The sequence below is a fragment of the Lissotriton vulgaris genome, chromosome 8 (assembly GCF_964263255.1).
Source record: "Lissotriton vulgaris chromosome 8, aLisVul1.2, whole genome shotgun sequence".
In the NCBI taxonomy this organism is placed as follows: Eukaryota; Metazoa; Chordata; class Amphibia; order Caudata; family Salamandridae; genus Lissotriton; species Lissotriton vulgaris.
In genome coordinates this window covers 1,008,574,937-1,008,592,620 of record NC_141696.1, presented here as the reverse complement: position 1 = coordinate 1,008,592,620, position 17,684 = coordinate 1,008,574,937, and positions in this window count along the sequence as shown.

Genomic DNA, 17,684 nt, shown 5'->3' with positions numbered 1-17,684 from the left:
ACACAGAGATGCTCGGACTGAAACTGATCTAAAACAAAACAACAGTTATTTGTTTTGCCGCAAACACTCACCTCCATAATATAAAATTCAAGTGGACAGCAGCAGGGGCCAAACTAGAGATGGTTGGATCTTATAAATACCTAGGGGTGGTTCTGAAGTCCAAATTAAAATTCAAAGATCATCAAGGTAAAAGACTGGCCCAGGTGAACAAACTGCGCTTTGCACTCTACATACTATGAACAAAGGTGGGTTGACCGTCCCGCTACCATCTTTGACAAGTAATTGCAGCCAAGTTCCTTAAGAAACTCACCTATGGCTCAGAACTCCTGAATTAAGGACACAACCATTTTGAAGCAACCGAAGTCCAGCCTGTTCAAATGCATTTTTCAGCTTACACGATTAACTTCACAAGCCCGATTGGAATTCGGGTTATTTCACCAATCCCCGGTTAGGATGACTGCACTCATTAAACTGTGCTGGAGATTGAGAGTTGGACAGCCAGAATCACTGGTCGCACTTTGATGGACAGAAATTAATAACTAGTCCACAACCAAGAATGACTGGCCAATGGTGTTTCAGCATGTGCTAACCACCCTAAATCTAAACGAACTCTGGGGCTTAAATATCAGCTTCTCTGAATTTAAAATAATTGCAATTAAAACAGCCAAACTACAAGCCTGGTCACTCGACAAAGCTGAGATGGCGCAAATAAAACATGAATTGATGGTTCTGCAATCATATGTGAACTGGGGCCCTCAACCATACCTCATAAACTACATATCTCCATCAGTACAGCATTCCTTCCTACTCATCCTTTTGGGAGCTTTTACATCAAAGGACCAGGTTCCACCCTGAAAACAAACCTGGTCGAACACCTATTGTCGGTTATGTCGCAGCCTCGAAGAGACTGCATTATTTTTTCCGTGCATCTCCCCTGCTGTCAGCCCATGGAGACAACAACTATCATTACCAGCCCTCCGGTCTCTCCAGATAAGTTCTTGCTGATGTGCTGTGATGACACTTTCGCTTCAGCCCTCTTGTAGGGTAACAAAGTTCCTTCAACAACAAGTTAAAAAACAGCCACAAATGCAGCTGGGGGAGAGTGTAAGGAATGAGTGAGGTAGCTCGGAGCACAGAACAAAATCTTAGGCCACCACCATATAGTCCTACAGCCAAGAAAAAACAGTGTTCAAGTGCATATGGTTCAAACAGATTTGGTGCCACACCCGATGCACAGTTGTTGGGGAGCGTTACTTAGCCTTAGAGAACCATTCTGTCTGAGCTTGGCTCACTAGCTAGGGCACCTTGGCGAGCAGAGTCATCAATGGATTCTACTGTACATGCATTCTTTTAAATTCTGCAAGATTGTGTCCTTCAATATTGGCTAATGTTCACTAAGCTATTATTGACAACACCTACACGTTTAATGAACTGTCTGTTTTATCAAATGGTTATGCACAAGCACTTGGTCTGCAACTAAGGCATTTTATCCTTTACCCAGAACTCATGCTATGCATTGCTAGACTGCACTTTTTACGCAGCAAAGTGTCTTGTTACATTATTTGACCTTGCCTAAACCCCTTCATGGTGACTTAAGTAGGTCACCCTTCTCAGTTGATACAAAAACACTTGCATTGTCAGCTCCTAATTCTATTATTGTTCACACTTTGAATCCTTGTAATTTGTATACTGTCACTCCACCTGTAACATGATGCACATGTTTTTAATACTAAATTGCAAAGGTTTTGATGAACCAAACAATAAAGATATTTCTTCAACATAATGTAGGCCACAATCGGGCTCTCTTTACCGGTATGCCAAAGGAAACCCCTCCTCGCCCGTCCTCATCAGGGCCACGCTCAGCACTAGGACCTCTGGCTCTTCCACCCCACAAAGATACACCACTGCTAACTTCCGAGCCCTGGACCCCGGATGCACTAACAACCATTTCTGCAACACATCCCCATGTACCACCAGAGTACCATTCTCCTGCTGACATTGTCATCTCACCTTCAGCAATGAAGCAACTAACAACCCCAGTGACACCGCAAATGTATTTGCACCCAATACATCGACTGGGAACACCAAGACACAACTCCAGTGCATTCTACTTCACTCTTGTTCACTAGGCAAACATGCCACAAAGGTCTGGGACATGATCTCCTCCCTTGCCCCGGTCGCTATCTTCTTCACAGGAACCTGGCTAAACCCCGCCTCTGCCCCAGACATTGTCACTTCCATTACCGAAGGCTACAAGATCACACACCAGTACCAAACCAACAAGCACAGAGGCGGTATCATCATCATCTACAGGGACACCATCAGCTGCACGATATCCCCTGACAACCCAACACTGGTAATGGAACACCTAAACGTTCAACTCCACACAGATAGATAAAGCACTATCAGAGGCCCCTTGCCTAGAGACCACCAGGACCATGCCCTAGCTTCTGCAGCACCAACCTGGAACTCATGACCCTTCTTGCAATCGTCTCCGGGCACTACATCTTCCGAGAGGACCTCAACTTCTACCTCAACAACCCAAGTAGCTTCAACACCATGACCAGCTGGAAAGCATGGGCAAAATTGGCCACAAGCAGCTCATCACCGCCCTGCCCACATTCCAAGATACACGCTCAACCCCATTTCACCTCTAGCGACAGAGTCAGGTACACCCACACCACTCACCGAACTACACTAGCTCCCAATTCAGAAGAGATGCCAGTTCAAGATGTTGACCCAAGCGTTCAAGGCCCTGCAAAATGAAGGCCCAGCACACATCTACAAACACCTGACCTACTAACCAACTAGACACCTTCGATCAGCTTCTCTCTCCCTTGCAGACACCCCATGGATCTGTTGAGCCAACAGCAGAGGATGCTCCTTCTCACACCTGGCAGCCAAGGCTTGAAACAACTGCCCCTGCACCTCATAATTGCAAAGTATAATGGAGCCAGGTCCATACATATCAAGGAAATTGATGTCCACGGTATGACATCAATAAGCCCCTGTACGTGGGTACGTAGCATGAAAATCCATTTCTGTTCTCTCACAAAAGGTACTGAGAAAGATTATGAACAGAAATCGGTGATGCCGGCTTATTCAACACTGTCCAGTGTAGTTCCTCTGCTCTATGACCCTTATTAATGAAATGATTTATCATTTTCGTGTCTGTTTCCTGCAACTGATCGGGCTCTTGTGTTCTGTGATTCAAGTCCAGATTTTACTGTCATCATGCCAACATAATGGAACCTACACAGGCAGGTGATCAAATAAATGAGCTTGCCGCATTTGCACATGGTGTGCTGCCTCAGTTCCCATGGGGTACTGGTCCAATATCGGTATGGGTGATGTGTTTGGTCGAGGCACAAACTTCACAGGAGCCACAAGTGAAATTCCCTTGTACTGGAGGAAGTCCCCACAGGGTATCTTGCTATTTCTGGTCCGCGAGAAGGGTCTGGTGTGGACAAGTCTGACTTTTATTTTGTAATTGCATTTAAACACAAACAGGGGCTATGTAATTGACTGATCACCTCTATTAAGGATGTGCCAGTTGCTGCATATTGATTTCTAGATCAGATTTGAGAAGCTGCAAAAGATGTTTAGACAAATTAATCTTTCAGCGAGCTGTTTGGGAGATTTCACTTCCAAAAGTGTGCCTTGATTAATATTTATAGCTCTCTGAGCTGCTGCATTTATTGTCTGGACCAGACATTGTCTATTTAGTAGTTGAGGTGATCGGGTGTCAGCAAGTTCTTTGAATTTTTTAAGTTGAGTGCAATTGCTTTGTAGGCACAGAAACTGGCTAACTGGGAGATCTTGGATGAAAGCTGTCCTATGACAGTAGGGCATTAGGAACCACTGGTTTCCTGTACAACTCGGTTTCCAAGACACCAGCTGAAGTATAAATCGAAAGGTCAAGGAAAGGGAGTTTTTCTTTACAATACTCACAAGTGAGCCTCAGAAATTGTTCTGGGAGTCAGCCGCGGCCGGTGGTGGGAGTACCTGCTGGACGGTTATGTGGGGAGGGGGAGGGGCAGGGTGGGGGGTAGTAATGTATGGATTACGGAGTTTAACAGGTAGGTAAACATAAATAAATAAAACGAATTTCGTTGTGCGCACTGCATCACATTTGGTGATGCAGTGCACGTAAAAATATTCATTTTATGTATTTATATGTTTACTTACCTGTTAAACTCCGTAATCTATACATTACTTGCATTTGCGAAGGTGGAAGATGCTGAATATAGTTTGTTTCTAGGCAGATTGCAAGAGAAGTCAACACTGAGGAAGGACAGAGCACATGGCGAGCATGTGGCATCACATGGCAAACAAGATGGCTGCCAGAAATACAAAATGGCTTTCATCTCATGCTAACAAATCCCTCCAATATTTAACAACGTGTGCACACCACCAAGGTTCGAGGATGGCTGGCTGGATTGCTTTTTCAAAATGAAAAGGGAACTTTCTATGACCCGTAATGATGGGCACTTCCTAAAGGACACCTGGGAGTTGTACTGAACTAGGTTAGCATGATGCGCAAGATGAAGCACTAAACCCAGGAATCATGGAACTGTTGTCCGTGCTGGGAAGTGTAGTTACCATGATTTCCCTAGCGCCTGGTGGCACAAGAGAAACTGTAACAAAACCAGGAAGCGTGGGACTTGCAGTCCATGCTGAACAAATGAGCTCCAGTACCATAATACAGAATACGAATGAACTCCTGGTGGAGATCCAGAATCCTGAGACCCAAATGGAAACTATTGTGTCAGCTAACGTGCACATGAAACATATGGAGGATACTCATAAAGCCAGTAAAGACTACACAATTTCCCTCTTGTCAACTAAGATTTAGATAATAGAAAAAACTTAGCCCAAATTTTCTCTTGAGGAATGTTTACCCTCAGCCCACAGCACACTACCCCTACCATGAACCAAAATGATAGCGATAATAAGGGTCATAAGCAGGGCTATTACCTTCCCTCCTCAGATACTGATGACTAGTCAGTTTATCTTGCCTCCTCAGATACTGATGACTAGTCACTGGGCTCTGATTCTGGTCCCAGTGGATTCAGGCAGTCTGCTCCACAGAGAAGAAGTGGGCGTAAGCATGGTGGACATTACTCTGGTCCTCCCTCAGTGTTGACTGCTCTTGTAATCTGCCTACAAACAAACTATATTCAGCATCTTCCACCTTCGCAAAAGCTCAGTTAATCTTGCAGCTGTCCTTGCAACTGTTTCTAGTCTGTAAATGTCAGGATGTGTTTGCCAAAAGCAGCCACCGTTAGCTCCTCCCACTTTGTTGAGCAAGCAGATCTTGTATGCCCATATTAGATATTTTGCATCCTTACATGTGCCAGGACCTCCCCTTGGTCGTGTGCTGACTATGTAACCCTAAGGATATATAAGACCCCAGTTTTCTGTACTCCTTAGACTGCCTCATTCATTTGCTAAGGCTTCTGTGTGACGTCGTCTCCCTCATATGAGATTTAATAAATATGTATTTTATATTACAGCTTCTGTGCTAATTTCTTCGTTGTTGGTTTAAAAGGACCAAGTATCAGTGAGACCCCTGAGAAGGTTTCTGTTTTCTTCACGTTATCATAGTCTCCCACAAGATAGCCTTCCAGCCTCCAGTACCTTGCTGGCATTGCTGTTGAATAAAGACACATATGTAAACTCCTGTACAGCACAATGCAGCACTAATGAATGTATCTAGCTAGAGGTTTAGTTTTGCTTTGTTTCCACTAGCACACCCTTTATCCATGTGGACACGCATATATGCAGTATGCTTGTCAGAACCACCCTGCCCTCTAATCAAAAAGGTTACACTTTTAGTGTCATTTGGTTGAGAAGTCCCACAAAATTCATCTATGGATACTACTTACATAAAATGAGAGTTCAGAGGGAATACAAGATGGCTGCCAAGGAGCGACCATTGGTTCAGCATGTTAGTGTCCCAGTGCCTGTTGGCAATTTAGAATGTCCATGTGAAGCTCCCACTGAAGTGTGCACTTCACCTGAGGAGTTCGAGTAGGAAGGAGATCAGAAGATATCAGCGCAAGAGTGTAGTCAGGGAAAAACTTGTTGCCTTTTCTCTCGACGTTTCTCCCATCGTGTTACCGAGTTTCCGTCTTGAGGAGTAGCGTTTACGGAGTGCGCAAGTCAGTAAGCATAAGTTTTGGTTTAGTAATGTGGGAGGCTACAGAGTACAAGAGGAGATAGTCGGGTCAGGTGGCTTTTTGCATGCGTTTTCCATAGGTTATTTCTTTACAGACATTGGGAATGTAGTGTTTTACAATAGGCAGAGTCAGCACAAGTGTGTGAATACTGTATATTTGGATTTGAGAATGTTTCACGAGGATTAATAAGTTTGAGGTTGCCGAGAGAGAGAGCGCATGCTTGTGAAACAGCAGAGTACACAGAATTGTCCCTAATCCTTCAGTCAAGGACTGAGCGGAGTCAGCACAAGTATCGCAGATTGCCTAGTCGGTTAAATATCAGTTGTAGAGAGTGTTCATACCTTCCAATATAAACCCAATAGAAAAGTTTATTTGGGACAACGTTCCTGAATTGTTCATTCAACATTATTAAAGGGAAAAATATTTATCAAAGAGATAAGATTCCCAACTGTAAAAAGTGTAAATATACGTTAATACTTCGACCTTATCAAAAGAAAAGAAATTAGAGATACTTACCAGATGTACATAAGACTTTCATTTAAGGTACCTTTTGTACAGGAAGAAGTGAGAGTCTGAAAGAGAGAAAGGAATAATTAAAACATAGAACAACATTGTAGAGATACCAATTAAGACAAAATCGCATTGCAATTACAGTAACACAAAAAGGGTACTAAAAATATTAAAAGAAGAAGGAAGAGAGGCATTGGTCACCAGAAACTTGGGTAGGTGCAATTAAGTCAATTAATAAAGAAAAATAAGACTAAAGTATGATAAGGTAAGGAGAATAAAAGTATTAGTTGTAATAAAATGTTGATGATGCAATCTTGTAAGAAAAGAAGATAGAAGTATTCTGGAAGAGGAACCAGAGTGAAGAAGTGTGGATGTCTCATGTGTGTTCCTCAGTTATTCATGTGCTTGGCTAGGGAACTGTAGTGGGGGCATTGGAACCTGACATCATTCTGCTCCTGTACATCTAGTGCAATAACCCCATACTGACAATGGTCCAATTGCTGTTGGGTTTTAAAGAATCATATTAGCCTTTACTACGCCTTATCCATAGTCTGCCCCAACTGCTTAGCATAAGGGCCAGTGAATCCTTATCAGTAGGCCTGTAATGGTGTGCCATTTGTGGTTTACCTCTCCTGTTAATGTGAAAAACACTTATTTGTGACAGGCTCCAGATGTGCCGAGGGTTTTAAAATTCAAAAGAACATTATTAGTTTGCATTGTGCACTTATTCTGGTCTGATATACTTGCCCAGTATAAAGGCCATCAAACCTTTATCAGTAGGTTTGCAATGATATGTCCTTTTAGGTTCACTCTCACTTGCAATATCTTTAATCGTTTTATCACATAAACAAAGTCCTTTGGAAATATTCTTTTCATTTCTGTTTTGCACTTATGATATTTTGTTGACTCGGATACACAGTATTTCAAATGTTCCTGATTCGGAGAGTCTTATCTTGCTACTTTCTTCTTTTGACTCTATCCGATATTCTTACTGTAGGAAAGATTTGCACTGGGCCTTACGCCAAGGCTCCCAAGTTTAGGGAAGGTGTTTCTTTGGGACACCTTCCCCATTTTGAATGTTGTTAGCAGCCTCAGAGCGAGTAAGCAGTGATCCGTTGGCCCCTGGCAGCTTCTCTCCCTGAAATACATCCAGACTGGAAACCCTTATCCTTTTATTAAGCGGTACTGTTTACTTTTATGAAAAATGGACCGCTTTAAATTTTCTATTTAAGAATACAAATGCATGAAGGATGGTCTGCTATTTTTTCTAGGCGTCTTTCCCGGGGTTTAAAGCTATTCACATGAGGGGGCAAACAGTGAGCTAGTTAATTATTTTTATTAGGCAGGTTGTTCTGCAACCCTCTGCGATTTGGTATTTTGTGATGCAACCTATTAGCATGCAGACCACATCACCAAATTAAAAGGTAGTAGTAAAAGGTCTATTGCAATTTGCTACCACTTTTGCGATGAGTCCTCTGGCCCTAAGTAAAATGCTCAGATGCTAAGCAATACGGTGGCCAGTCAGAGTCATATTTGCATCCCATGTGGTCTATTGTTAATGAGTGTGCTGCCAAAAAATAGGGACCGTGCTACATATTATCACTGTTTGCCCCCCTTTATGGTGTATGCACTGCCCCCAGGGCAGCTGTGAACTCGTGCTGTCTGGGGGCAGTACATTCATGTGAAAACACAGAGCAGCCGCTCCGTGTTTTCACAGTTCAGGCGGCACCCACCTGCACTTTCAAAGGGGTTTAGACAACCCCTTGCATGCGGGTGCAGTCAGTGACTGCACCCACCTGCAAGGGGATGTCTGGGGGGGTCAATGGGACCCCTTGCAGAGGACGACTGTCAGGAGGCGCACTGATAGTGCGCTACCTTTTAGATGGTGCACTGTTAGTGCGCCTCCTGAGGGCTTCTTTGAGTCTGCGCCCGCTTCTGTAATATAGCCCGGGTGCCAAGTCAAAGGGATTCCCTCATTTGCATAGGGTTTGTCCCTATGTGAATGACCCAACACCCTCTGTTGACAGCCCTGGCGCTTTAAGTGCTTTAAGTGTGTCTGCGTCCTCTTCTATTATACCAAAGTGCCCAAGGAGCATGCCAAGCGGGGACAAACACCCGTTGCACCCCCGGGGCACCATCTCTAATATGGCCCTAGAAGTCCTGTCAGGTGTTGCTCAAAATAATGGAGGCAGAGCTCCTATTTTGAAATCATTAGTACAATTGCTACTCCATACTTAGGTGGTAATGTGGCCTAACCTGAGTTTGCAGCATGAATTTTAGGAGGACCTAGGCAAACCCTTAGAGATCCTTGATTAGTACAGGCAATGAATGGCAAGCAGAACACTCACCTTAAAGGGCGGTCTCACACTGCTCTGTCAGGCTTTTTTCAAATGTATTTATTATGTACTGTCTTCTACTCTTCAACATTGAACAGTATAGCATTGGCTTATATCATAAATATTTATGAAACTAGAGGTCTGATTTATAGTATGCAAGGTGACCCACTGTCTTTCCAGGTGGTGGAGGTCATTACCTTCACCACCCAGGCCAGAAAACTGCCCACAATATTATGAGATTTTGACTGGTCTTTTGAGTATGGTATCTCTGTGCCTTCAGAGGAGCTGCTGCCACATGAAGTTTCTTGTCAGGATTAGAAAGACCTCTAGATTGTGAGTGAAGTGTAGGATAGGTAAGGGGTGGAAAGTTTGGGGATGAAGAGTTGGACCCTGCATGCCCACCGCAAATTGATCTGAGAACTAGTTTCAGTTTAGCTCCCCGCTTTCTGGTTATGATGAGCATTTCACTGTTTGAGAAATAGTGGCAGTATCGAAAACCTGTTCTGCAGGAAGCAGGTGCCTTACAATGTGTTGCATTGTTGCAGAGGCGTCTGTGTGTTCATTTGAGTTTGCACCTACATTTGCCCCCACACTTTTTTCCCCACGGTCTAGGGCTAGTTTCCTGCCTGCCCTTAGTTCTTATGCTTCCTGCCCTCTGTTGTGCCTCTCATTGTCATTCCTGCTCAGTTGTTACCTTCATTTGTACTGGCATCCACGGGGGAGAGAAAGAGGTAAGCCTTTCCTTCTCTACTCGGGAAACATCCTTTTCAATGCAACTTTTACCACGCAGTGCTTTTACATCGCAACTTTTACAACGCAAACCATTACAACGCATTGCGCTTGGGGACGCTCTAGGATAGGGAATAGATTTCATTTACTATTCAACACCTTCCCTACTATCCACGGGGACTGGAGTTGGAATAGTAAATTAAACTATTCACTATCCAGCACCCCTCAACACTATGCGTTGTAAAGGCATGCGTTGTAAAAGTTGCGATTTAAAAGCATGCGTGGTAAAAGCATGCGTTGTGATGTCATACATCCTCTCTACTCACAATTATATTTAACCTGTCTCTAACATGTAATCCAAATTCTCTTACTTTTCTCTTTCTTTTATTTAGTTCTCCTATTCCTCTTGCTATATGACGAATCCTGTGAAAGAGGGCTTATACTGAGACAAGTTCAGCACTGTCTTCTCCTAACCTTATTCCTACTTTCTTTCTCCTGCTGTCCCCAGATCAGTCTGTTGGTGTTGTGGTATTGACCATCGCATTGCTGAGAGGTTTAGGAATGGCAAAGGACTCTCAGCAGGGGCACCTTCTCCAAAACCTGATAGCACTGAAAGTTTGCTCAGTACGCACCCCACTGTTGTAGGTGGTTGCTCAGCAAACTTTTGTTTCCAAGAGCAAACTTCCAAAGCTGGAGTTTGTTTTTGGAATAAAAACAACCAAATACCCTGAGGGTTGTCTCCCAAAGTGAGTGGGTCATTTTTAATTCCTTTCAGGTTAGGGATGGCAGTTTCACCCCAGTAGGGCGGTCGGCCTAGTGACTCGACGCAACCGAAGTGTTTATCTTCATTTAGAAGTTAGTGTAAGGTTTCTGATGGCTGGGGCACTGCCATCGGAAACCTGACAGTTCACCCGACTCAAAATAAGGCAGGCAGACCTGGTCAGTTTGTAGCAAAGTACTTAGTCTGCCTAACAATAAATCAGCTCCTATGTATTGCTTTATTTCTAATCTGCTTCAAATCGTTGCTCTTATCTAGATTATATTGCAAAAATGCGTTACAATTAATAAAATGAATCAAATATATAGATCAGTTTTTCTACAAGGGATTCAGTTCCATTGTCCACGGAGAAGTGGCGTAGAAAAGAAGCACATATTTCTTTTACCTTTTATCTCACAGGCAAATCCTACACATTAATAAATGTGCATTTTAGCACGCCAATAACTGCAGGACCACTTAAAGGTCGGCATCCCATGCCTGTGTAATTTTAACATTTCAAGAAAACAAAATATTAAAATCCTCAGGCTGACTAAGCGTGACTGCTAACAATATGAACAGCAGCAAGAAGAAAAAATGTTGCTCGCGATCAATTAAAATCAATTTCACAGCACATTATCAGTTTCTCTTCTTTCCTCGTAGCTTTGAGTTCAATTAAAATCAAAGACAACATAAATTAATAATTACTTCAGGTTGACAAAATGCAGGTCGCGTTATTTAGCTTATGAGCATGCCTAGCTTGTTTATCCCAAAATAATATGCATTCTGTAAATGTGACCTGGCCTCTTGTCATATCATTCTTCTATGCTGTCTCACTGATCTACTATGCAATATTATTTTGTTTATCTTATGCCACTCAATCTAAGTGCTTCTATTCTGGCAGCTATAAGCAAAAATCTGGAGTATATTTTGAAACATAAGGATTTCAATTTGCATGCATACATAACTATGTATGAGGAATTTATGTATCACAAATCTAGTTGAAAGGAAGCATATCCCTGTACATGAGCCAAGGCAAATACACAGTCAATGTGTGATTGGAGGTGTAGCTAATTTCCTAGTCCCTAAGTGGACTGTAACTGCACCTTGATGGCATGTCCTCAGTTCTTTCCTAAGCTAGAGAGTGGCTGAAGCAGTCCAATGGATATGGGTATGTTATTCCACATTGTAAGTAAATAAATAAAGAGGCATGTTGGCATGCAGGTCAGCCAAGCGTGACAGGAGATGGCGAACTTATCAGCCAGAAAGGTACAGGTACCAGTTGTAATAATTTTGTAGATGATGAAGATGGTTTAAAGGTGGTGCAGGATGCATGGGAAGCTAATGAGAGTCCATTAGGATGGGGTGATGTGGTCATGATTCTCCAGGCCTTGATGAGGCTTGCTGTATGTAGAGTATCTTTGTGTGGGCAGTGTGGATGATGCAAGACCATAGCACAAGGCATTGCCAGGATCCAGATTCAAGAATACAAGGGATTGAACTGAACTGAATTCGCTGGTTCACGTTCTTTAGTAGACAGACCTGGTACCAGGCCATTTTAGTTTTCTTGGTGATTGTTCATTGAGGGTGAGATCATTGTCCATGGTGATCCTAAAAGATTTGGTTGGTGCATGACAGTTGGGGATAGAAACCATCAATGTTCATGTTGAGTAAGGTCTGGACTAGTTGTTCCTGAACAGCAACAGTTATTTTTGGCAAGGTTAGTCGTCTTCAGGTAAGGGCAGGATATTCATGCCTAGATAATGTGCAAGCAGTATTTGTAAGGTACTGGATGTCCAGAGTAGTGGAGACATTCAAATACAGTTTTGTGCTCTCCGTCTATAATTTAATTTGGATATTATTTTTGATTAGATCATTAGTCAGCTTCTTGTGGAGGTTGAAGATGAGAGAGAAGAAAATGAAACCCTGGGGTACTCTTCAGGTGTTCAGTATCCTCTGGAATCTGAGATGCCCATGTGAATGAACTGATGCCAGTTGAATAGGTAGGAGGTGAACCAATGAAGGATGTTTCTTCAGTATCATACTCCTGATTTCAGGGTGTGGCTGAAGGTGGGATATTTGACAGTGTTGAAAGCAGCTCAGAGGACTAGTACTATCAGGGGAGTGTCATCATCTTTTTCTGAGGTCAGGAGGGCATCATTTATGATTTGTAATAGTTGTCTCAGGGCTGAAACATGATCAGAAGTCAAATTAATAGTCATGCAAGAGTTTGTTGGGGTTGATGTGGTGACTTTACTTTTGCACATGTATTGACTTTTTAGATAATCTTAACAATAAAGGAAAGGTGAGTGAATGGCCATTAGTTGACAAGGTTGTTGAGTATAGTGAGCATTTGTCAGGAGTCAGTGAAAGTGTTCTGTCTTTATAGCTTCAGGGAAGAGGTCTTGTGGCAGGGATGCATTAATGATGGTGAGTAGGGGTGGCAGAACATATCCATAGATGGCGTTGATGAAGGATGAGGGTAAGCCACCATCTGTTACATCAGCCACTCACCTGTACTCCTTTTGCTCCGCTTGACGATGACTGTTCCCCAATCTCTCTGGGAACGGACAGAAAGACAGAAGTAATATAAGACTCTGTCTATCTGGAAGTCACCAGGGGGAAAAGCGGATGGGACGAGAAAGAAAGAAAAAAACAAGACAGACTATGAGGTCTTGGTCTCCTTGAAGCTCGGGAACAGCGTCTCTGGCGGATGTATATATTGGACTGGACTTCACAATTCTGGGTCTTGATGTAGTGGAAATCACGTTTTAGTGGATGGTGTGTTTATACTGGCCAGGAAAAGATAAATAACATTAACTACTCATGGAATTACTCTTTGGTTACAATATCGTATTCCTGGGTTCTTGAAAATACTCTACCTAAAATGTATCACAATACTTTCGTTACAAATGCTGTTCTCTATTTTTCAAGCTTCTTGATTCTTAATACACAAACTTTCACAAATGTATCATTAGTTCTTCTTTATACTTCAATTAGATTCAGCTATAATTGTATTATCAATTTAACATGTACCTTAACATTTCCACTTGGTAACTCAATTGCACAATTCTCATTAAATGACTGTTCCCATGAACAAGAAAATGTCTTGGATTATCGAACAAGTTCGCTATGTCCTTGGTAGAAAATATTTCACCAGGGCCAATCATACAGTCATTACAGTTTTATATTCACCGTATAAATCCTTAACTGTTTTAAGAACGAGTTGCTTATCAAGAAAAAAACAGATTTGCGTGCGCTGTGACTTTTAGAGAATGTCTGACTCACTGATTGTTCCTGATAACTTGTTTACCTCAGTGTAGGAAGTTGTCTGATTTTAACCTTTCTGTTGTCTGGGTTTTCTGTTCTTTCTTTACAGGTGTACGGAAGTGAAGAATTGCAGGGCCCGAAGTGGAAGAAGTAAAGGTCCTGAAAACAGAAGGAGAATCCAGAGGTGGTCAGCTGAAGATGAAGCTGGGAGGGAGGACGCTGAAACACCGCCAGCCGAAAAGAAGCAAAAGACAGGTAAGCGCTGAACATCAACAAGACTAATCAATGACAGTATGCGCAAGCAGTTTAAATACTCTTTGCCACTTGCGTAGTTCATTAGCAAATCTATGTCACATGTGTTGACAGTTTACACATGTACGCTACTGCTGGTGAGCTATTAGTCTGTATATCTGTGCATTTCAAGTTTTTTACTGTTTGTTCCATGTGCTGCAGGCTTACTTCTGAATTATGAGTCATCATTTTAAACAGTTTTGAGTTCTGTACACAGCTTATGTTTCTTGCTCATGTTACCAATATATATGCAAAGTTAACAGTAGAAACTGAGCATTGAACTTGCACAGGTTTCAGTTTTAATCATACCTACTAACTTCTATAATGGTATGTATTCTAAACACTCATATGCACATCAAAAAACTGGACTCATGATATCAGTGATGTCACTGACCATGTCATGAGTGATGTAATATGTGATGTCATCAGCAGTGCATTGTGGGAGCGCGAGTGATGTTTCTAACTATAACATCCCCCAAACTTATGTTTTTTTAGTGAATTTCAAAGGTTTTTAAAAGGCTAATTTCTAACTATAAAGTCCCTGAAACCTATGTTTTTTTCAGTGAATTTCAAAGTTTTTTTAAATGCAAATTTCTAACTACAAGGAGGCTTTCTGTTCTAGAATTTACAGCACTCCACCCAATGTTCTCATTCCTCCAACAATTTACTCAGGAGACACACCTTTTGTGTTTGCTGCTCTTGTATGTTTTTGGTGTTTAAAAAAAAATCTACTACAATAGCATCTTCTAAACCACCTGACAACATCCTTGGTGAAGAAAATGGAAGGAGAGTATCGTCTGGGCCTTCTTTACCTTTCCACCCAGTGAATAGAAGGTGAACGCAAGAAAGGTGACCTGCACTTTGTGTGAACAAATTATATCTGGGACTCCGAGAAGAAATACTGATGCGGTACTTCGTCCATGTTAAAGAACCCGCAAACTATGCACCTCGGCGTCTAGCATGAGAAGCACATCGACATGAGCTGGAATGTGAAGCACAGCAAGGTGATGACTACGCAGGTCCTAGCACTTCAGCGGGTATCAAGCCGAGGACCTGACATTAGACCAGAGTTTGCAAAAAAAGGAAAGAAATGGTTCTTGTTAAAACCGACTATTTCGTTACAAAAACACATTTCTATTAGTTTTATGAATTGCGGCAAGTGTAATATAAGTTCAAGAGAAGTGCATGGGTAGTGCATGTGTGATTGCATGAGTACATATGCAGTACATGTGTAATTGGAGAAGTGCATGTGTACTACCTGAGTGATTGCATGAGTATATGAGTAATGCCTGGGTGATTGCAAGAGTTCATGTATACTGGCTGGATGTGTGCATGAGTGCAGGGGTAATGCCTGCATGATAGTGTCTGAGTAATTCAAGGAGTGCATATGTAATGCCTGGGTGATTGCAAGAGTGCATGGGTAGTGTCTGAGTGAATGCATACATGTATTGATAATGGCTTATTGATTGGAGGAATGCATGGATAGTGTCTGGGTGATTGGAGGAGTGCAACGGTAGTGCCTGAGTGATTGGAGGAGTGCATGGATAGTGTCTCAGTGATAGAAGGAGTGCATGAGTAATGCCTGATTGAATATATAATTGCAGGAATAGTCCCTTTGTTGATTGAAGGAGTGCATAGGTAATGCTTAGATGATTGCATGAGTTGAAAGGTAATGTCTGGGTGATTGGGGCAGTGATTGAGGAATGTTTGGGTGATTGCGCGAGTGTAGGGGTAATGTCTGGGTGATTATAGTAATGCATTGATAGTACTTAGGTGATTTATGGAGTGCAAGAATAGTGCTTGGGTTATTGCATGAGTACATAGCTAGCGCCTGGGTGATTGCATTAGTGCAGGGGTAAATTCTAGGTGATATTTTAAGTGTATTAGATACTGGGTAAGTGATTGGAGAAATGCATGGATATTACCTGGGTGATTGGAGGAGTGGGGTAATAGTGCTTAACTATATACATGAATGAATGGGTAGTGTTTGAAGGAATGGATGAGTGCAGTAAAAGCAGCTGTAAACAATATTTCATATTATCATGCTTATTACATTATTGTATCTTACCCTTTTCTACTAATATAGATACAAAACTCAGTGAAACTATTTTATAGTATTTTTGTTGTGTCATATAGCCACTTCGTTAGTTAGCATGAGCTTATTAAATGTTTAAACGCCATTTTTCCTTTTGCTTCATTTTGCACACAACATATAATTGTTATTTTAGCTTTCAACCCAGAAGAGCGTCGTGATTTACCTGAGAAATAATATGTTATTGCTCTGATATCAGCTTTGCTTGGTACACTGTCTGCAAAGTGAGTGCTGAAGTTTCCAAGGAAAACTCAACACAGTGTTGTTGTGAGGTCTGATCTTCACACCTTCCTAGACATAACACACATGCTGCTACCAAAATCTGTCTCTAAACAGGTTTTATATTGCTTTGCTGAAAACACACGTAACACACTTGATGGTGCTTCGCATGCAGAGAGCTGGTGCAAGATGTTTGGATCCTCTGTCACTGAGATTTTGAGGTATGCTAAAACCCAAAAGAGACCTTCATTGATATAATATAGTACGCTAAGTAGGGAGGGTGAGAAATAGGTGTTGCTAATTCCTATTGATTTCAGCATCTTAGTATGCTGTCACCGTTCGCTTTTTATGGACTAGTAACTATGCTGATAACTTTGTTTCTTATAATATGTTTGCTTGTATTATATAAGATACTGCGTTTGAGAACCCTGCATTAGTAAATAAATATTTCAAATATGCACGTGTTCTCATTTACTCCACGTTCTCGTTTGAAATGATTACATAGCGAAAGAGTGTTCATGTGTTCCACGATACCTGAGGTAATCTAAGTTCACGTTCTGGTTTGTCTACACATTGGGAGTTTGTTATGACCAATGGGACACTGTAGCTAGCTCGGTAAGGGGATTTTGGGTACTGAGGTGAGTTTTGGGTCATCCTAATTCACTGAGGTTCCAAATCTCTATGCACAGTTCTGTAGGAGAACGGACTTCTCGCTACAGTTGTAAACTGAATTTAAAATATTTTCAAACTTCACCGTTATTTTCTGCAAAAAAGAAGAAAAACTATTATTGAATATAATATTATACATTTGGATCACAACATAATTTTAGAATTACATAACATTTTCAGTTTGCCTCTTTTACTGTTCTCAGATTTCAATGTAGGTCATCATACAACAGCGGGGAAAGAAAACAATCAATGAGATTGTAAAAAAATACCCAAATCAACGTTGAACATTATTTACAACAAGTATAACTATCTGTTTACCTATCTACAGTTTTCAACCACATTAAGTCTTTTATTTCTGTTAACTACATTTTGCAAAATATACAATCTCATTTAGATTGAGGATATTATAAAGATCAAATATATAAACTACTTCTTTCAAATGCAATTTTCCAAATGCAATATCCATTAACACAAAAAATAATCCAAACAGTAATTGTTCACATCTTCCCAGTAGGCCAAATAATGTTCCCAAATCCATTTGCATTGAAAATAAGCAAAATACATTTGTTAATTCTTGTTCACATCTACGAAATAGGCCAAATGATGTTTTCAAAACTTTGGCATAATAAGTA